This window comes from Dasypus novemcinctus, chromosome 2, assembly GCF_030445035.2.
Source record: "Dasypus novemcinctus isolate mDasNov1 chromosome 2, mDasNov1.1.hap2, whole genome shotgun sequence".
Classification (NCBI taxonomy): Eukaryota; Metazoa; Chordata; class Mammalia; order Cingulata; family Dasypodidae; genus Dasypus; species Dasypus novemcinctus.
This window is the reverse complement of record NC_080674.1, coordinates 187,049,876-187,069,212: the sequence shown is the minus strand read 5'-3', so window position 1 is coordinate 187,069,212 and position 19,337 is coordinate 187,049,876.

Here is a 19,337-nt window from a genome sequence, read left to right as displayed (position 1 = left end):
GTCCGCATTTAACTGCTAATGAAAAATAAATGTACTGTGACCGATAAGGGACATAGCTCACTTCTCGGGGCCTCCGTCACGCTGTGCTGGTGTGGCCTCCCCCCCACCTCGGGGGGGGGTATTTATCCGGTGGACCCAGGGGGCACCCACCAGGCGCCAGCTGTGCCCTCTAGCAAGGACACACTGGGGCCACCGGAGGGCGTGGGGATAAAATCAGGCCCCACCTGATGGCTCCTGAGGGCTGTGGGAGGCCCCCTGGGCAGCTGGGGCTGGCATCCCCTCCCTCCCGACCCAGCCCAATGGGTGACCTCCGCCCTTGTGGTCAGCACCCGTGATCCCATCTCCCCTCCCCTCCCTCTGTCCCAGTTAGGCTCTCTCTTGAACTAAAGCACAAAATTAAAGCAGAGCTAGAGATGTGGGTCTCTCCCCCTTCACATCACAGACCACTAGAGGAAGTATTCTTTCTCTTTACATGATTTTTGCACTTGTTTATTGATAACACCAAGCAGGGAACGCTCAGTGCCAAATAACCTGTGATCCTCCCAATGGGACATGTGCTAGCCAGTTCACTGCAGTCTCCACCACGCCCTATTGCCTCACCCTGGGACTGCTTCTTCCATTTCCATTGTCTAGCTTCCGTAAGTATTTCAGGATGGGCCAAGATCCTTTGGCTGGCATTCCTGGCCCCAGTCAACCCTCCACCCTTCCTCTGCTGAAACACCCTCTCATCCCCACCCCCATTCCCACCCCAGGCAATAGCTTTCCCACTTCCAGGTCTTTGACCTTGTCTGCAACACCCTTCCTTTCTCCTCTGCCAGCGCTTTCCTACCTGCTCTTCAGGGCCCAACTCTGATGTCCTCCGATAAGAGGACTCCCCTGCCTCACTCTCCCAGGAAAGACAGACCTGCTGTTTCACTCTCTGTTCCAAGGACCCTGTCCTCACTTTTGTGCTCTAGCTTTTGTCACAAGAGGAGCAAGTGGATGACTGAAGTGTCTCTCCCCACCACCTGTCATCTGTGGTACCTGCCACCCAGCACAAAAAGGCTGCCTAGAACAGGCACGTGTGATTGGGGACGTGGTGTGGGGGCCTAGTGCTCCCTCCTGGGCCGCTGAGATGAGCGACGTGGCGGGAACGTTCTCCTAGGGTAGAGGCACCATGGCTGGGGGTGGCTCCTGGGGCCCCAGGGGGGCAGGCAGAGGCAGGGACCTTGGGCAGGCTCCGGCGACACCCGTCCACCATGCACCGACCAAAGGCTCTCCCGCCGGCACCAGACACGGCCCCCGCCGCCCTCTTGGTTTTCCTAGGGGCTCTGCAGCAGCGTCTTGGTCACCAGGAACTGCACATGGGGCTGTGCCCGGGGACCCCATTCCCAGCGTGCCTTGGAGCCTGGGGCCAGCTGGCTGCCTGCGCCTCTCTGGCGGGCACTGGCTGCCGAGTCAGGCCCGGCCGGCCCCCCTTGCTCGGGGCCATACCCGCCCTGGGTGGGAGCAGCAACCCTCGCCCTGGCCGCCCCAGCGTCTTCTCTGGGACAGGGACGGAGGAGGGGGCTTGGGAGACTATGTGTGGGTGTTCGAGGGGGCTGGGGCCAGAGGGGGCGGCAGCTGCTAAGCGGATGTGGTCCCACGGCCGGGGGCAAGGGAGACGAGAGCCCTCATGTAAGGGGCCTGGGCCAGAGCTGGGCCTGGGGCTGGGCCGGATGGCCCCCGCTCCTCCCCTCCCATGGGCCCGCGGTGGACTCATTTGCCCAGGAAATACTTATCCAGGGCCTGCTCTGGGCCAGGAGCTGTTCTGGACTCCGGAAAACCGCAATGAGCAAGCCCTCTGCTCCCCCCGAAGCTTGCATTCAGGTTGCGGAAGCAAAACCAGCAAAGCAGAGGGAGGATTTTAGACGATGGCTGAGGGCTATGGGGCAGGCAGAGGGGGTGACATCTGGGAAAGGCTACGGAAGGGAGGGCTCCAGCTGGGAGGAGGCCCCGAGAAGGTCTCTCCGTGGAGGTGACGTCGGAGCGGAGCCCCGAAGGTCAAGACCAGGGTGAAGGGTGTTTAGGTAAAGGAAGCAGCAAAGGCCCCGAGGCAGGAGGCAGCGGGCTCGTTGGAGGAACAGCGCGGCTGGGGGGGGGGGGGGGCGAGCGAGCAGGGGGTGCGGGGTGCGGAGGGTCAGCAGGGGGTGCGGGGTGCGGAGGGTCAGAGGGCAAGCAGGGCCAGAGGCGCAGGGCCCGCAGGGCCCGCGAAGGCTTGGGAGCTTGCTGGCAGGGCAACGGGAAGCCTTTGGCGTCTGTCCAGGCAGGGGTGTGGCGGGATGGAAGGGAGGCAGGCGGCAGAGGGAAGACGGCCGGGAGGCTGCCGTGGGCACTGGGTGCGCCCGCCGGGCTCGGCTGGATCCCTCTGGTCCATCTGGGAACTCCCAACCAGCCGTGGGGTTCGGCCAAGGTGCAGCCTCCTCCAGGAGGCCTTCCTTGTTTCACAAGCTCTGTCTCCTACCCCAGCACCCGCCGTGTCCCCTGAGCCTCCCTCCAGGGTACACGCCACCTACAGGACTGCGATGGATTTGCTTGCGCACTGCCTACCTCAATTAGAGCATGAACTGGATCCCGTCTGAATACTGACTGGAGGGTTTGTTGAGTGACTGAATGATCACTCCCTCTTCTCCCATGAATTTCAAAAGATCTGCCCAAGGGTGACCCCTGCACTCTTGTCCTACGGGGGGGAACCAGATTGAGGACAGAGCCGTGGGCAGGGAGAGGAACTCGCATTCCAGGCTGCCCCCCTCTGCCCACCCCCTCCCCACGTGCTGCTGCTCCCTGAGGCTGAGCCCTCTTCCTCACCTGTAGGTTGGGGCGAATAAGGCCTGCCTGTGTAACACCGAGGACCGGGGTGGGTGTGAAAGCGCTTTCAAATGTTTTATTTTTAAAAGCGCCACGAAAATATGAGGTGTGATTAATCAAGCTATTAATGAACCCGTATTTACTGAGCGAGGACTCTGTCCCTGGGAGGCGGGGCGGGGTGGGGGCAGGGTGTCGCCTGGCCCCACGCAGCCGGGAGAAGTGGGTGCTTCTTCCCAACGTCCACGCCACGGGCTATCCACTTGCCCGCGCCTGGGGCGAGGGGCGGCACCGCCAGGCCGTGTGGCTGAGGAACTTGGCGGGGGGCACAGCGGCAAACACCCGCCTTCTCTCCTTCCCCGAGAAACGTTCTGCATTTGAAGTGGGGCGGAGAGTCTCCAGCCTGGACTCTGCCTGCCCGGCACGGCAGCCCCCTTGCCACCTGGGCACGGTGCTCATGGCCAGCCGTCAGCTCGCCTTGGGGAGCCCCGGGCTAGCCGACCCTGGGATTCTGTCTATCTGCTTGGATCTGGGTGTCTTTGTTTTTTGTTTTTTTTTTTAGGTATCTGGGCCAGGGATTGAACCCGGGACCTCGTATGTGGGAAGCCAGCCCTCAACCACTGAGCCACATGGGCTTCCCTGAGTTGGTTTTATTCTTTGTTTTGTTTTTTTGCAGGAGGCACTGGGAACCGAACCCGGGACCTCCCATGTGGGAGGCAGGCGCTCATCTGCTCCCCTGAATTTTTATAGACAGCTCCACAGGGGTTGTGGCTGCCCGGCCGGGGGTGAGGATAAGGCGGCACGTCCTCACTTGGGCTGGCATTCGAGGCCCTGCAGGCACCGGGGGGTTGGCTCTGCCCCCCTCCGCCAGCTCTGGCTCCCAGCGCCTGGGGCTCCCTTGAGGGCCTCCAATCCAGCAGCCAGGGGCGGGCACGTCACCTGGGCTGGCAATCAGCACGTGCCCCCTGTCCCCCACCGGCCCCCACTGACTGGATCCCAGGCAGATCACCCCAGCTGAACAGAAGAGGTGCCAGGGCTGGTGGCCAGGGCTGAGGGAAGAGAGCCGCCCTCCTGCTGGGCGTGGCCTGTGAGCGGGTCGGCCTGCAGCCGCTGGGGCTCCCCAGTCCCACAGGCCTGGCGGGGGGGGGGGGGGGGGGCAGGTGCAAGGGGAGGCGGGGCCCGGGCCCGGGCGGGAGCGCAGAGGGCGCAGGGAGGCCCTGCTCCTCCGCCAGCATTGGAGGCCTGGGACGGCGCCAGCCTGCAGGCAGGGCTACCCTGCATCCCCGGCCCAATCCATTCCTTTTTACCGCCTAAACCAGGTTGGGATCAGGAGCCTCTGCTTTGATTGATACCATCTGGTATCTGCCTGGGTGGCTTCTCCTCAACCTTCAAGGCCTGGCCAAACACGCTCTCCCCAAGGGGGCTTCCCTGGCCCCAGACTCCTCCTCTGAGCTCCCCCAGCCCCGGGCCGGAAGCCAGGGTGCAGGCTCTAGAATGCTTTAAAAATAAATCCTCTGTGCTGCCACCCAGATGCTTCTCGGCCCGACGTGCCCTGCCCCTGTCCCCGGTTCCAGCCACCTCTTTCCTGAGCAGCTTGTCTTTCTTCCTTTGTGAAATGGGGCACACGACGCTGACCTTGCCCAAGGACGAACGGGGAATGTGGGCCGCCCTCCCTCCCTGGCCCCTCAGTCCACCCCTCGCTGTCGGTGGGAGCGGCTGCGCCCAGGAGCGCAGCCTTCCTGGAGGGTGGGCGGGGGTCCAGTCCCGGCTCCCGCCCCCAGGTGCGCGCCGGGTGAGCCCGGGTGGGCCGGCTGCCAGCCCCCTCGGCCGTCCAGGAGCGGGAGGGGGTGGAGGTGACCGGGGCGCGGTGACAGCTCCCCTCGGAGCGGGGAGGGCCGCTCCCCGGACCCACACTCACACACACGCGTGCACGGGGCGCTCCGGTTTCCATGGTAACGCGAGCGTGAAAGTGTCACAGAAGGAGCAGGCGCCTTCCCAAGATCCGAGCAAAGTCACCCTCCTTCCCCGGGGACTTCCGGGGGCCTGGCCGCCAAGGAGAGACGCCAGCGCCACGAGGAGGACGCGCGGACGTGCCGAACCGAGAGCAGAGCGGGCCGGGGCGGGGGCGGGCTCGGGAGGTGGCCAGGCTGCTCAGCGGGCAGCCGCGCGCGGGGTCGCCCCCACTCGCTCTCCTTTTACAGACGAGGGTGGACAGCCTACAGAGCGCACAGGGCGCGCCCGGCCCCTCCGAGCCGGGCCGGGGGGGCAGGCGTTCACCCCCACCTCTGCTGTGCTCGCCCCGGCCCCTCCGCTTCTCAAGCCCGCCAAGCTCGTTTCCACCTCAGGGCCTTTGCACCGGCTCTTTGCTCTGCTGGCGGCACACCTCCCACTGCACCCGCCCCCCGTCATTCAGGTCTCAGCTGGAACGCCACCCGCTCCGAGAGGCTCTCCCTGGCCGCTGGCTTGGAAGTCGCCCCTCCTAGCCCACCACCTCATTTTGATCTGGTTTCTTCCGAGCGCTGACCACCTTTGGAAGTCATCTTGCTTGTATACTCGTTTGCTTGTTATTGTCTGTGTCCCCTAAAACACAGGGGTAAGGGTCCCTGCTGTCCTCCAGCACCCATCACAGGCCCTGGCACGTAGTAGGTGCTTGACGAAACTGCCGAAGGCACCGGCCACCACAGCTCGGGCCTTCAGGCTCCGAGCCGGGCACCCATGGTGGGTGCCACACCCCTGCCACTGCTGAGAGCCCCCAGCCCACCAGCCACAGATGCCCGGGGAGGGGGTGCCTGGATGGGGTGGGGTCCCAGGGGTCCCTCCCGGCCCCCTTCCTGCTGCAGGGCCTTGCTTCGGGCCAGAGAAACAGTTAATAAAGCTGGGGCCTAAATAAGCATTTGATTAACAAACGATAAAATAGCTATTGTGTCCCCGAATTAAGCTGTAATTGTGGCTGATAATTGGCTGGTTAGAATTTAATAAGCTGCAATTAAATAGAATGGAATCCAGGGTAATTATGTGGTCACACAGCCCAGGGAGGACTGGGGAAGGAAGGCTTCCTCCTCTGGAATCTTTTGCTTGTGCTGTGGTTGTGTGTGTGTGTATGTGTGGCTGTGGGTGTGTTTCACGGTTTTGGGGGGGTGTGCGTGCGTGCGTGCACGTGTGTAAAATGGGCTTCCTCCACCTTGCACCCGGCAGAGACAGGAGGACGCGCGGCTGGCCCAGCCCCCTCGCCACCCAGCGGCGGGCACGCAAGCTCCCGGCACTGCCAGGGCCTGTGGCAGCCCCAGCTGAGAGGACATAAAAGAATCCCTGGCACGGTTTCCCCGCAGGGCGGGAGGGGGCACAGGAGGGAGGGAGGCAGGGGGGTCTGTCCGTCTTCCGATGAGGCATCTGGGGCTCAGAGAGGGGAAGGACTTGCTCAAGGTCACACAGCAACCAGTGGCCAAGCTGGGCCAGTGCCTCCGATCGCCGGGGGGATCAAGGGGGACTCCTACCGGCTGATGCACCAGGGCTCCCTGCCCCCCACCCTCCAAAACGCTAGTTCCCGGGGCGCCCCTCGCCCCCCTCCATCAGTGTCCTTCACCACGTGAACCGACAGGCCGAGGAAGAAAGCACCTGCTCCACAAACGCACCTTTACGACAAGCCCCCCACCCCCCACAGAAAAGGGGGCGCGGCCTCACAGGGCATGCCTTCCCCACCCCCTTCCCCCAGGCCCCATCGTCCTCTCCCCCAGGGGCTCTGACCCCATTCTCCGCAGCTGCCGCCGGCAGGCCCGGCCCAGGTGTGGCGCCCCTGCAAGTCAGCGGGTTGATGAGCGCACGGTGGACCCCGGTTTACGACCCCATCAGCATTTTCACAAGGTTGCCGGCAATTAATTTAATTAAAGACCCTGTCCCGGATATGGCAGCATTTCATATCTCACTCGTTTAACGAGAGCCGGGCCAGAGCTGAGGGCAGCCCCGGGGGCGGTCCAGGAGGGGGGCCCGCAGGGCTGCTCTGAGTGGGGCTCAGAGCCACGAGGGTAGCAAGAGTCACCTGCCCTCCCTGCCCCCAGCCGCGGCCACCCACGTGTGCACACACGCGTGCAAGCGCACACGGTCACGGCTACACCACAACGGCTAACTGCTTGGATCTTCTTATCTCACCCTCTCGACAATCCTAGGAGGCAGGGCACTAGTTTTTATCTCCCACTCGCAGGTGAGGAAACTGAGGCACGGAGAGGCGAAGGCGTTATCAGATGGGGCTTCCCACCCAGGATTCTTAGCCAGGACGTCATTTATTTGGCAAATATTTGCCAAGCGCCTCCAATGTGCCGCGGCTGCACCGGGCACTGCCAGCAAGAGGGACTCACGCCCGGGCCTGGGGGGCTGTGCTGAGCGGGCGCACGTGGCCGGGAACCTGGCCGTGGCCCCCCGGTTGTCCCAGGCACACGGTGTCCCAGATCACGCTCGCTGCATGGGGCTGTCTAACCCCCACGCTGAGCCCCCCACGCACACGTGTGTACATGTGCCGCCGCAGCAGCTGAGCCCACGGGCCCCTCCTCACACAGGGACCCACTGGAAAACCCAGTCCCAGACCCCGGAGCCAGCTCAGCCCCATCCGCTGAGCACCCCCTCAACGCCCAGACCCCTTCCTCACCCCAATTTTTGCATACGCCGTTCCCCCGCACCTTCAGTGCCCCCCCCCCCCCCCCCCCCCCCCCCCCCCCCCCCCCGCTCTAGGAATCCATTCACGATGTCACCTCCCCCGAGGCGTCCCTCCCGGCTCCTCTCTGCGCCCGGAGCTCGCTCCTCGACAGCATTTCAGCCTCAGCTGCAGCTGCTTGTGCAGGGAGCTGCCTCCTCCATCAGACTGTGCTCGCCCAAATTCACGCAGCCGGGTCCCAGCCACCTTTCTCGGCAGGATCAGCCCGGCTCGGGGACGGGCAAGCTGGGGGTGGGCAGTGGGGGCATGTTGCCTCTGTCCCTGCCAGCCACCGGCACAGGACACACTCACTGGGGGAGGGGCCCCGGGCTCGGCGGGGCCGCAGGGGCTGGGTTCGAGTGCCGGCTCGGCCTCTCCTCCCTGTGTCATCTGGGCAAGGCGCCCCCCTCCCTGGGTCAGGGGTGGCAAACTCCAGCGCCTCCGGGGACGGCCCGGGGGCTGGGGACGCGGGGCAGGAAGCCGCGTTCAGGGGATGGGCTCAGCACAGCCGCAGTGTGGCCGCGCGGGCGGCGGCCCAGAGGGGCCAGTTTTTGTGTTTGTAAAATTTGTTGTTTCCAGGAGCAGCTGGAAAATCCACGTTTTTATGTGACACTTATCCCGTTTCAAAATGTTGACAACTAATTTAAACATTTTAAATGCCGTGCGGGCCAGACTAGTTGGCAGACCGAAGCCAGGGGGGTGACTTCCACCTTCTCTGCTCGAAGGATCGGGGTCACAACGGGGCATGGGGCCACCCCCAACTCCGCCGCCTCCCGGCCTTCCGGGTCCCCGTTCTCCCCTGCTCCCCAGCCGAGCCAGCACCCCATCATCCTGCCATCTCCCCGGGACCTCTCCTCACAGCCCGCTGAAGTGGGGGGGCGTCCCCTGAAGCAGGGAGGCCTGGGCAGAGGCCGGCAGGGTGTCAGGGCCCGGCGGCCACCCCCGGCTGGAGACGCTGCCCCTTTCACAGACGTCGAGGGGCTGAGAAAGGGGCAGGAGGCAGCTCCCTGCTGGGGGAAGGGCGGGGACGCAGGCGGGGGCTGCGCCCACCTCGCCTGAGCTGGCCCGGGCCGCAGATGTGCACGCAGCGGGCTGGGGGAAGGCCGCTGGAGACCCGGGCCCACGTGGGCTGGGGACTGGGCGGGGAACCCCGGGGAGGCACCCCAGGCACTGCCCCTCCCCCACCGGGTGGCCTTCCAGCGGGGAAGAGGGTGTCTGGCCGCGCCCATCACATCCCGAGGAGACAGTAATGAGCCCTCGCCCCATTTTAATTACCCGCTGTCCAAATAATTACCAGCTTGTTTATTTCACTTAATGGCGGCTGCTCTGTTTTTTCTCCTGATATTGATTTCATGTTTTCCTGGTTTGTTCATTATCTTTCCTGCCCCTTTAATGGGCTCCTGGGTCTCGCCGGGTGGGCAAGACGGGGCTGGAGGAAGCAGGGGGTAGAAAAAGGGTGTGAAAGAAGACGGAGGAAGGAGCGAGAGAGGTGGCCTGGGCCTCGCTGTGTGGCCCGAGGCAAGCCGCTGCCCTCTCTGGGCCTTGAGCCCAGGACCCCAGGTCTCCATATACCCTCTCCTTGATGCAATGGGGCGGGAGGCTTTTAAATGAAAGAGAGAGGGGTAGTGGGGGGTAGACAGCCGGGGCACCCCTTCCCCCAAGGGAATGGGCAGAGGCTCAGCAAGCATGAGCGTGCGACACACCTGGGGGGCAGGGGGGGGCGCTGCTGGCCCTGGAGGGGCAGGTGGGTGGCCTCCTCTTCCTCGCCTACCCCCAGGCCTGGGACCTGAGAAGCCGGCCCCTCCCCGGGCCTGACCTCCATCCCTGCCCTCCGCCTCACCTGCCTGCCGTCGCCATGGAAACGCAGCGAAGCCGTGATGTCACATGGGCCGTGCAAGAGCAGCTCATTTCTCTGGGTTGGGGAGGGGGGCTGGAGAGCGGGGGAGGGGAGGGGAGAGGAAGGGGCAGGGGCGGGCCAGGGCCTCTTTGGGTGAAGATTTAAAGCCATTTTGAAGGGGTCATTAGCTCTTAATAAATCACTAATAATTGCGTGAATATTTAAATCTGAATAAAAAAAATACACAGTGGGTCCGGCGAGTCTCCCTGTGTGGGTATTTATCGCTATCGGGCTGGAATATATAAAAGTTGGTATCGGTCTGATTGAACTGCTATCGCCGCAGCTAAATGGGTAATTGGGAGTGAGAGACGCTATCAGCAGATATAAATTACATACAGTAAACCGAGGGCATTAACTGAGGGTTTATTATCAATTATCTCTGCGCTTGTTCCCCTTAAAAAGAACTTAAAATATATTAATGAGGAAATTTACAAGTCTTAATGAATTGAGGGAAGCGACCGGGAGCCGGGGGCCCCCATGCGGCCCCCACGCACGTCCCGTGCTGCCGGGGCCACGGGAGGGGGGGCACACAGGTGGCGCACCGGCCCCACACACCTGCGCACACGCCTGACGCCTGCACAAAGCCAAGCCCGCTCTCCCGGGACCCCCAGCCCAGGGAGGGGCTCTGGGTGGGGAGGGGGGAAGGGTGCCGCCGAGCCGCCTCGGGCTGGGCACGGGCCCAGTCAGCCTTCAGCTGCCCCCAAACCAGGCCGTGGGCACCGCGGCTACCGCGGCACAGGTGGGGGCTGGCGGGGGCTGGGGGCGCCCGGGAGGGGCCGTGGGGCTGCCCTCGCTTTCAAGGCGTGGGGCAGAGGTGTCCCCGTGGAAACTGGATGCTGCGAGGGGACAGAGCACTCGTGCGCGGCGGCGGCCGGTCCTGCGGGCGGCACGTCCGCCCCCTGCTGAGACGCCTCCAGCCCCTAGGAGCCGCTCCCAGTCCTGCTGCCTCAAGGTCGCTCCGACCTCCTGGACCAATTCGCCAGCCCGCCGCCTCGGCTCTCTGGGGCCTCCAGGCCCGACGCCGCTCCTCTGTGGCATCCTCGGCTTCTCCTGCCCCTGGATGTGTGCCAGGTCCCGGGCAACCGCTGAGATTGACCGTGGAGGGCGAATCGCGGGCTGACCCTGCTCTCTGGAGCTCACCCACTTGTGGGAAACAGACATCACCAGAGCAGCAGGGTCACGGCCACCGAGTACTGTAAGGGTCACATCGGCGAAGCACTGGTGGCATGAGCGCGCATAACTGATCTGCGGCGTCTGGGAGGGCTTCCCGGAGGAGGGGTTGCTGAGCTGTGTAAGATGCTTCCACGGCCAAGGCTCTCCAAGAAGGGTTCTCCATCAAGGGCAAGAAAACCTTTCATGAACTCTCCTCCCCTCCCAGCCCCAGCTCTCCCCCACTTCCTTCCTGGCTTCCACCTGACCTCTCCATCTCTGCTTCAAGAGCTCCCTCTCGGCCCGGCGCTTCCCTTTGACCCCCGGCTCTCCTCTCCTCACTCCTGGAGAACATCGGGCTTCAAGAGCGACCTTGGGGCAGGAGACCCCCAAATCCTCACCGTAGGGTCTCCAGGCCCATCTCACGGGAACGTGTCCTCTCGGCCACCCTGCCAACCCCCCAGCTCCCTGTGCAAACAGCACTGTCCCATCCGGGTGGAAACCTGCTGAGTGGGCCCTCTGGTCCCTTCTTCTCCTGTCCCTTCTGCTCTCCAGGGCCACCATCCCCTCAACCCACAGCCTGGCACCCTGCCCTTTGTCTGGTCCCCAGCACTCCAAGCTCACACCTGCCTCAGATCCTTTCTACCTGCTGTTCCTCTGCCCAGGATGCTGTTCCCGCCGATGCCATAGCTCACTGCCCATTGACCGGATCTCACCCAGGCCGCCCCCTCCAAGAGGCCTTCCCTGACCACCTCCTCGAACAGTGTCCCGCCACACTCTAGCACTCACCACCCTTTGACAGGTTTCCTGTGTGACGTGTTTCTTGCTTGGCCATCTGCGCCCCAGACAGGGAGCTCCGTGGCCGGGGAGCCCTGTGTGTCCCGTTTGCCTGGCACGGGGCCTGGTACCCTGGAGGTCCTCAATAAATATCTTTGAATGAAGGAGTGACTTTATTTCTGAGTGCTCGCTCTGTGCCAGGTGCTAGGCCCTGGGCCGCACAGGGGCCCTGGGGCGGGGGCGGGAATGCTGTGCGGATGCTGCTGCAGGGAAGGGGGGGGGACATGGAGATGCGCTCTGCCTTAGGGAAAAGGCGGAGGTGGGAGGGGGTAGCAGGGAAGGGCATTCTAGGTTGGGGGAACAGCGTTAGCCATGAGGCAGGACGCGTTGCTTTCTAAAGGCAAGGTATGCTGGGCCGGGCTGCCGAGTGGCTGGGAATTAGGGAAGGCTCTGGAGCAGGACGGATGGGATTGGAGAGCTTTAGAGAGACGGCTCTATGGGGGTGGGGCGGCGGAGAGAGGGGACAGCTGTGACAAGCATCCTGGGGGCAGGGTGTGAAACACGGCCACATGGGAGGGAGCAGGAGATGACCTGTCATTCCCTGCCCGGCTGGGCGGGTAGAGGGCGATGCAGCCGGGTGTAAATAACTGGAAACGTCGTGGCTGACTGCTCACTCTCCGCGGAGGGCAGGAGCAGTGCCCTCTGGCAAGGTGGGGCTCGGCCCGCACTCACGGCCCTGCCCGAGACCCAAGGGTGACCGACCGCCCTCCGAGGCGAGGGAGCGAAGGGCGGGAGCCCGCGGCCTGGGCCCTCTGTCTTCCCACTAGAGCCCTCCGAGGCCAGGCTGGCTCCCAGAGGCCGCAAGCCACCGGGTCCACAGGTCACAGGAGGGTTTTATTTGGCCCACGCGGCGTTGGTAAAAGATTTATGCCAACACTTAAAGACTAGGAAATTTCACATCAGCATTGGTTTCCCACCTTCTTTTGAAGCGGTGGCTGTGCCAGGCCTGTGCTCCCCTGTGCCACCAAGGATTGTGTGGTGGCACGGCTCCTCCAAGTCACCTGAGTCCCCACGGCTCCTCCAAGTCACCCGCCTGCCAAACCCGGTGGGCACTGAGCTTACGACCCCTGATTCAGGCCAGCTCGAACAGGGACGGCCCTCGCTATGTTAAACACAGAGTACCATACAACCCAGCAACGCCACTCCCGGGTGGACACCCCCCAAAACTGCAAGCAGGTGTTCCAACAAATACAGGTACCTAATGTTCACCGCAGCACTGTTCACAATCGCCAAAAGGTGGACACAACCCCAGGGTCTGACAGGAACGGAGAAGCGAAAGTGGCCTCTCCATACCAGGGAATGAATGACGTTCCGGGACGTGCTACCACATGGAGGAACCGCAAAAACGGTTTGGGAGGCAGATGTGGCTCAAGCACTCGAGCTCCTGCCTACCAAACGGGAGGTCCTGGGATCGGTTCCTGGTGCCTCCTAAAGAAGACGAGCAAGACAGCGAGCTGATGCGGCGGGCTGGTGTGGTGAGCTGACACGACAAGAGACACGAGGAGGAGGGCATAATGGGAGACCGATAAAGCAGGGAGTGGAGGTAGCTCAGGCGACTGGGCGCCTCCCCCCCACATGGGAGGTCCTGGGTTCAGTTCTAGTGCCTCTTAAAAGGAAGATGAGCACACAACAGACACAGCAAGCACAGACAGCGAGAGGGAGGGATAATACAATAAAGTAAATCTTTAGAAAAAAAATTTCAGTATGCTACTTGAAGGAAGCCTGACACAAAAGGACAAACCTTGTGTGAGTCCACCTATATGAAATAGCCACAACAGGCAAATCCAGACACAGAAGGTAGCTAGAGGTCACCGGGGAATGTGGAGGGAAGGGGGAGGGCAGTTCACTGGGTGCTGGGCTCCCTCTGCTTAGTGGAAATATTCTGGAACCAGACAGAGGGGCTCAGCCTCCTGCGTGTATAAATACCACCCACGGTTCACCTTAAAGCCCCTACAATGGTGCATGTGATGTTACGTGCATTTTATCACAATAATTTAAAAATTAAAAAAAAAAAAGACCGCGGATGCTGGTTCTCCCTGGTGGCGACCCGGCTCTCCCCTTGTGGGTGGCAATGACCTCCCCCAGGCCTCTGCCAGGAGAACGGAACAAGGCCAGGCTCCGGGCAGACTCAGGGGCGAGTTCACGTGCGCCCCGTGGTATCCCAGGTCCAAGGCCCCCTCCGGCTCCCGCTCCCGGGCCGGGCAGGCCTGGGTTCCCGAGTGGAGCTTTGCAAGCCTTCATTCCAGACGCGCCTTCGCGCCTCTCCTCCCGCGCCCAGCGCAGCCCCGCCGGCTCCCGCTCTGCAGCCCCGCACCTCCCTTTCCGCCTCCGGGGCTCCCGCCCCACGCGCCGCCTCCTGCCTCTGTAAATAATCCTCTCCTCTGTGCCTATAATTAGCCCCAAGTAGAATAAATGCAGAACAAACTTTATTCCTTGTGGCATCTCTCCTGCGAACGCGTCGCCGAGCGCCTCGCGGGATCAGCGGGAGGGGACCCCGCGCTCCCGAGGCCGCTCCGCGGGGAGCCTCCCGGGCGCCGCCTGCGCCTGCAGCGCCCCCGAGCGGGGCGCGGGGAGACGGCGGCCGCGCAGCCGCCGGGGGCTCCCGGGAGGGCGGGCGCCGGGGCAGGGCCACGTGGGCGGGGGTGTGGAGAGACCCAGCCGGAAACGCTTCCACGGGGAGCAGAAGAGCCACGAGAGTAATAGCTGCTGACACGCAGCCGTGTTTCCTCTGCCTACCCCCGGTTTTGTTTTGTTTTTTTTAAATTTCTGCTGTGGTAACGTATTCACAAACCAACGTTTCCATTTTAAGCGCTTTCAGGGGTCCTTACATTCACCGCGTTGTGCTACTGTCACCACCGGCCCTGACAAGACTTTTCCATGGCCCCAAAGAGACACTCTGCACCCACGAAGTCATAACTTCCTCTTCCCACCTCCACGCCCCACCCCCGCCCCGGTAACCGGGCTGTCTCTATGAATTTGCATATTCCGGTTATTTCACAGACGTGAGCTCATCCGACATCCGGCCTTGTGTGTCTGGCTTATTTCACTCAACGTGATGCCTCTGCCGTTTTCATGCATGCCCTCGAGTGCATCAGAACTTCCTTCCTGTTTATGGCTGAATACTATTTCATTGTACATATATAGCACATTTTGTTTCTCCTTCTTCCACTGATGGACACCTGGGTTGCTCACACCTTTTGGCCACTGTGAAGAAAGCTGCTGTGGACACTGGTGTACAATGACCCTGGCTTTCTCTTGGGTGTAGACCTATATCCAAAAGAAAGTGGGATTGCCGGGTCATACAGCACTTCATACTTAACTTACTGAGAAACCACCACACTGTTTTCCACGGTGCCTGCACCATTTTGTACTCCCACCAATGATGGACAAGCGTTCCTATTTCTCCACATCCTCACCAGCACTTACTTATCTCCTTTCCTTTTTTCAAATGAAAGTCATCCTAGTGGGTGTGAAGCGCTATCTCACTGTGGTTTTGATTTGTGTTTCCCTAATGGCTAATAATGTCGAGCATATTTTCACATGCTTATTGGCCGCATGTATATCTTCTTTGGAGAAATGCCTATTCAGGGAAGCGGACTTGGCCCAGTGGATAGGGCGTCCGTCTACCGCATGGGAGGTCCGCGGTTCAAACCCCGGGCCTCCTCGACCCGTGTGGAGCTGGCCCATGCACAGTGCTGATGCGCGCAAGGAGTGCCCTGCCACGCAGGGGTGTCCCTGCATAGGGGAGCCCCACGTGCAAAGAGTGCGCCCCGTAGGGAGAGCCGCCCAACGCGAAAGAAAGTGCAGCCTGCCCAGGAATGGCGCCGCACACACGGAGAGCTGACACAACAAGATGACGCAACAAAAAGAAACACAGATTCCCATGCCGCTGACAACAACAGAAGCGGACAAAGAAGAAGATGCAGCAAATAGACACAGAGAACAGACAACTGGGGTGGGGGCGGGGGAAGAGGAGAGAAATAAAATAAAAAAATAAATCTTAAAAAAAAAAAAAAGAAATGATGATTCAAGTCCTTGGTCCATTTTTTAATTGGGTTGCCTTAAAATTGGGGCACTTTTTAGGAATAAAATAAATTTGCCCCTTTTAAGTCTACAGTCTGATGAGTTTTGACAGATGTAGATGGTCGTAATCCATTACCAAAATCAGGATAATGAACAGTTTCATCACCTCAAAAACTTCCCTTGAGCTCTTTCACTACAATCGCTCCCAGTTCCCAGCAACCACGGATCAGGTTTCTGGCACGATAGTTTTGCCTTTTTCTAGAATGCCATAAAGATGGATTTATACAGTAGGTAGTCTTTTGTGTCTGGCTTCTTACGCTTAGCGCAATGCTTTCCAGGTCCATCACCGCTGTTTCTGAATGGGCCATCTATTCCTTTTTCTTGCTGAGTCCTAGTCCACGGGATGGATGTGCCATGATTTGACTGTTCGCCAGGGTTGTTTCCAGAGTTTGGTGATACTAAATAAAGCTGTTCTGATTTCCACACACAGCTTTCTGGTGGACCACCTGCCTTCATTGCTCTAGGGCAAATACCCCGGGGGGTGGGGGACACGCCACACACGTACGTTTAACTTCATCAGCAATTCTGTCTCTGTTTTAAGTAGTATATATATATTTATATAGAAGCACTCACTTAAATCTGTCAATGACTTTCTGAGTTAGGAACTGTCATTCTGCCCATTTTACAGGTGACAAATGAGGCTCGGAGAGGCTAAGTGGCTTGTCCAAGGTCGCACTGCTGGTCATGGCAGAGCCGGACAGGGCGCCCCTCCGCCCTCCGCCCCGGGTGAGGCTCTGGGGGTAGCGGGTCTTCATTCCCGATCTGGAAACGAGGACAGGAGCCTGTGCCCCAGCGGCATCTCTGGCTAGCAGCGTGCCCCACACGTCCCTCAGACTGGGCCGTCTTCGCCTGGTAATGGCACCCACGATCCCGACCTCCCTGAATGACTCTACGCTTGGAGGGAATAAATTAAGCAGATGCTGGACACCCCCTACAACCCTGACTTGCCACCTTTACAATGTGGTCCCGACCCTGGGACCTCCCTGAGGACGCAAGAAGAGTTCCCGGCACTCCCGCTGCCCTCGACGACTTTCACAGCACCACCCCGTCATCCTGCGTCCACCCAGCGCCCAGTGGGTCACCACCCACCCCCTCTCTCTGGTGAAGGAGGTGGATGGAAATCAGAGTCCAGACACCCAGGGTCCGTGAGTCAGACGGAAGCAGCAGCCGGGCCTCCCGCTTCCAAGGGCTGGAGCAGCCCACCCCCTGCTGCTCAACCAGAAGGAGCCAGAATGGGGGCGGGGGAGGAAGGCCCCCCATTCTCCCCCCAGGCCTCCCCTCCCAGGCTGTCAGTGCGGGGTCATCTGAGCAGGCCTCTTGCTCCCTCTGGTCTCATCCATCCCATTCAGAACGAAGGTTTCTCTGCAAGGGGCCCAGCTCTGCCTGGACTTCCCAAGTCTCCTTGGCCATCGGGGAGGCCTGGGGCCAGGCCTGGGAGATGCCTCCCTTTCTTCCTGCCCCCGGAAGCGCTCACTGGGCTCCTGGGGAACAGAGAACCCCCACTCATCCCTCATGTGAGCCCTCTGCGCCTCTGAGCGCTGCCCGGGACCAGCGGCTCCTAGACAGGGTGCGGGTCCCGTGAAATGCAGAGAGACCCAAGCAGACACAGTCAGCCTCTTCCTGGGCCCAGCTTGTGATTCAAACAAGAGCATGAAAGGAAAAGTGCTGATGTGAGTGTTACCTCACTTAGGGACGCTGCAAGGCTCCCGGTGGGAATGAATAATCGCCCTGCCCCTCCCCGAGACTCACAGCCCCAGCCCCTGTCCCTGCACCCCCTCCTTTCTCTTCCCCAAGGCCTCCCGCCTTCTTCCCTTCTCCCTCTGACACGCAGCTCCAGTCCTTTCTCTCTTAGACTCAGCCGTTCACTACTAGTCCTTCCTCTCCCCACCAAGCCCCCCTACTCTGGGCCTATACCGCGGAAGAGCGCTGCCTCCTCCACCTTAGCACCTAGAACCTGCCCTGCCCAGGAGTGCCCCTCCGCTCTCCCACATGTCTCCACTCTCAGGCCAGGCCGCCTCTTCCACCTTCCCGTCCCCTACCAGGGCAGCACGGGGGCAAACCTGCTGCCCACAGACCAGGCAAACACAAGCTTTCGCTGGGTGGGCCGGGGCAGAAGACAGTCTGGGCCAAGCGGACCTGGGCTCGGGGCCAGCCCCGGGCCTGCCCAGCTAGCCAGGCCCTCGTGGCCTGCACAGGGCTTGGCGATGCCGTTATCCCATACCACTGAGCCAGCGTGACAGTGGCCATCCATCAGCCAGGCTCCAGCACACGTGCCCGCGAGTGCATGGCCCCCCTTGCTGCCTGCAGAGCAGGGTCCTTGGTTGCCACGAAGCCAGTTTCCCTGCTTGCAGCTCACCCTCCTCCATGCCCTCTTGGCCGAGCCACTTCGTCTTCCCTGGCTCATTCTCGTCTCCAGTTCAGGACCTACCTGGGACAAAGGAGCAGGTGCTAGGCACTTTGGAGGGCTCAACTGGTCCAAGACATGAGGTCATCAAGGAATGGTGGGATGACAGAAGGAAGAAGCAAGCACAGTGCTAGGAGGGATTAGGGCAGTCACAGGGCCTCCTGTGGGGGGTGACGTGTGGGGTCAGAAGCCTTGGAGAAGGACCTTGATGGTGAAAGAGGTTTTCAGCAGATGGGGATGACGGGACTGGGCATGCCAAGCAGAGACCGGTAGGTGCAAAGGCATGGAAACAGAAAGGGAAATAGCATGCTCCAAGATTGGACACCCGCTGACTGTCTTCCGAGTCTCCAGCTTCCCTTTTCCCACTAACAGCAGCTTTCTTTGGGGATCCACTGTTATCCCATACTCTGCTAAGTGGTTTGGGTGGAAATGACCACCCCCCACCAGCTCCAGGGATAAGTGCTCATTGGTTTAAACCACTTGTATTTCCTGTCCTGACGGTAGTAATTGGTTTGGGATGGACCTAGGAGCCAACCAGAGTCAGTGAGGTCCTAGGAGACATTTGCCGGGGCATTTAAAAAGAGGAGCCTTTGGGAAGTGGATGTAGCTCAACAGATAGAGCATCCGCCTACCATATGGGTATCGAACCCTTATGGTAGGGTTCGATACCCAGGGCCTCCTGGCTCGTGTGGTGAGCTGGCCCACGTGCCGCGCTGCTGCGCGCAAGGAGTGCCAGCCCACGCAGGGATGCTCCCACGTAAGGGTGCCCCCCCATGCAAGGAGTAGCTCCTGCCCAAGGAGAGTGCATCCTGTGCGAAACTACAGCCCACACAGGAGTGGTGCTGCACACACGGAGAGCTGACGCAGCAAGATGACACAACAAAAAGAAACACAGATCCCCAGTGCTGCCTGATGAGAATACAAGCAGACACAGAAGAACACACAGCAAATGGACACAGAGAGCAGACAACTGGGCGGGGGGAGGAAGAGAAATAACTCGTTAAAGAAATAAAAAAGAGAAGTCTTCTCTTCTCCTTCCTGGTGTGGGTCTGGACTGCTGCAGATGACTTCATTATACCAAGACAGGGAGGGGATGGAATTGCCAGGGGCTGCCCTGAGGGGGCCAAGACTACAGCCAACACCAGGGAAGGCAGAGCAGAGAAACGGAGAGAGTCATTCCAGGGTGACATTGTTGGAGCCAGTGGAGCAAGCTTTGCCTGAAGCCAACCATAACTTTGGGCTTTTCAGTTACAAGAGTCAATAATACTCATTCACTATGTAAGTCTGTTTGAGTTGAGTTTCCTGTCACATTGCAGCCAAAAGATCCTTAATGGAGAATCCAGTTTGACTGGAGTGTGGAAAATATAGGAAGATAAAACTGGCAAGATGGATTAGGAACATTTGACCAAGGGGCTGCTTGAACGGCTGAGGAACTGCTGTTTACTTCCACAGGCCCTGAG